The sequence below is a fragment of the Megachile rotundata genome, unplaced genomic scaffold (genome assembly GCF_050947335.1).
Source record: "Megachile rotundata isolate GNS110a unplaced genomic scaffold, iyMegRotu1 scaffold0114, whole genome shotgun sequence".
Lineage (NCBI taxonomy): Eukaryota > Metazoa > Arthropoda > Insecta > Hymenoptera > Megachilidae > Megachile > Megachile rotundata.
The window spans coordinates 137,501-140,000 of record NW_027473411.1 but is presented as its reverse complement, the minus strand read 5'-3'; the positions used below and the strand labels follow the sequence as shown (position 1 = coordinate 140,000).

Below are 2,500 nucleotides of genomic sequence, written 5' to 3'. Positions count from 1 at the left end.
ATCTTCCTTGCTGCGAGGCTTCTTGTGACGGCTTCGGCCGTCCTTTTCGCCTCTTCGGCCGCCATTCAACGCTTAGCTCAGAACTGGCACGGACTAGGGGAATCCGACTGTCTAATTAAAACAAAGCATTGCGATGGCCCTCAAGGGTGATGACGCAATGTGATTTCTGCCCAGTGCTCTGAATGTCAACGTGAAGAAATTCAATTAAGCGCGGGTAAACGGCGGGAGTAACTATGACTCTCTTGAGTCTAGTTAGCAAGCGGCCCCCTCTAATCGGGTCCCGCCACGAGTACCTTCGGGGAAACCAAGAGCCGCCTCTGCGAACCTACCTCCGCATTGGGTTGCCGGCCCGGTGCGGTTGTAATTCAGTGGGCCCAAATTCACAAGGAAAAGAGAAAAAGAATTGTCGGTTGGCCCTTAGGGCATCTCGGATCACCGACCTCACTGAAACTTCGACACCCGCGCCTGCAAGCGAAGCGCATAGTTCCGGTGCTTGCGGAGTTGATGCAATGTTTGTGTGCTCGACATGTCAGCGGCCGTTCGCCACAAAAATCGGCTTGGGCGTTCACGTTAGAAGAGCGCACGTGGAAGTCGCAAACGCTGCCATATCAGTGGAGCGCGTTAAGGATCGTTGGTCGGAGGAGGAGCGAAGAATAATGGCTGCCGTCGAGGTTCGAGGAGTACTCTCTGGGGCTCGTTTTATAAACGAGTACATTATGAGTCATCTCCAGACCAGCCGGACCCTCGAATCTGTCAAAGGAACTCGGAAAAACCCCAAATACAAGGAACTTGTCGCAACCTTACTGGAAGAGGCACGAACCAGTGTGCGGGAGGAGAGTCCTCGTAGTGCGGTCAACGATAGCGCCACCCAACCATCAGGCCCCTCTGATACACGAAGCCTGCGCACCGAACACCTGTCCACTGAAAGCACCGAGCCTTTCGAACATCGGATCCGAGAGTTGATCGGGGATCTTGAGGGAGTGACCGACTTCAGAGCTGAGTTGCTGGTTTCCATTGCGGAACAGCAGCTTCAAGGCGATGAGGTGGCGGAATCCCTGACTCGGTGGCTTGGCGAGGTTTTTAAACCCGAGAACCAACAACAACAGGTTCAGCGTAAGCGTCGGCGACAAAGAAAAGCCCCTGTCAGTGGGCAGCTGCCAAAGTGGCGCGAGAGGCGAAGGGATTATGCAGCGATGCAGACTCTCTTCCATCGGAACCCCAGTCTTGCTGCTGGTCGTGTGCTGGACGGCAAGAACGAGTCCCGGCCCCCGGATCTGCCAGAAATGACAGCGTTTTGGGAACCGATACTCACCGAGCAATCTGCCGAACATCGGGCAGTTGGGCCGGCTTCCGAGAAATCGGAGTTGTGCTCAGTATGGGGTCCAGTAGAGAAAGAAGAACTTCTCTCCTCCGTGCCGCCGTTGGACACGGCTGTTGGCCCTGACGGTGTCACCGCCAGACAATGGAGAGCGGTTTTACCGGCCGTTAGAGCTCTCTTGTATAACATCATCCTCAAGAGAGGCTCTTTCCCCGCCTCGATGCTGGAAAGCAGAACCGTGTTCCTGCCGAAGAAGCAACATAGTGTCAATCCTGCTGACTTTCGACCCATCAGCATAGCGTCGGTCGTCGTCCGTCAATTACACAAGATCTTGGCCATGCGCCTTCGCCGTACGAACCTCGTTGACGAAAGGCAACGATGCATGGATGACGGATGTGCCGAGAACATCACGGTGTTGGCCTCGCTGCTGGACGATGCGAGGCATGGTCTGAAGGAGCTGCATCTGGTTTCGTTGGATTGTGCTAAGGCGTTCGACAGCGTTAGTCACCATGCGATCGACGCGACACTAAAAGAATGCGGTCTGCCCGCGGGATTTGTGCAATACATCTCCCGCACATATTCCGACAGTTCCACCAGGCTCGAGGTCGGAAGGAATCGGTCGGAGCCAATAAAGACCAACCGGGGAGTGCGGCAGGGTGATCCCCTGTCAACCCTCATCTTCTGTCTGTGCTTCGATAGAGTCGCGCGTACCCTCTCACCACACATTGGGTATGACCTTAATAACACCCGCATCAGTACTCTGCTTTACGCTGATGATGCTTTCCTTGTCTCGACGACTGCTCCGGGGATGAACATCCTGCTCCGGAGTGTGGAGGAAAGTGCCGGTGAGGTGGGGCTTTCTTTTAACACCTCGAAATGCTCAGCCCTCTCCTTAATTCCATCTGGAAAGGAAAAGAAAATGAAGGTCGGAACGACTCCGACGTTCAAAACGTCGCAGGGTTTTATTACCCAGATAACGCCCTCGCAAGAGTGGAGGTATCTAGGAGTCGACTTCCAATACTCCGGACCGAAAAAAGCAAGTCGGAGTCTCAAAATCGAGCTGGAACGCATTTCGAAGGCCCCCCTCAAGCCGCAACAGCGGCTTTTAATCCTCAGAGTCTACCTGCTGCCGCGATATTACCATCATCTTGTACTCTCCAGGACAACCCTTGGTCACCTTAG

General features: G+C 54.4%; 1 pseudogene; it reads left to right on the top strand.

Annotated features, from left to right (window-relative positions):
* LOC143266238 (large subunit ribosomal RNA) overlaps nucleotides 1–2,500 on the top strand; it is a 7,882-nt pseudogene that overhangs the window by 2,890 nt on the left and 2,492 nt on the right.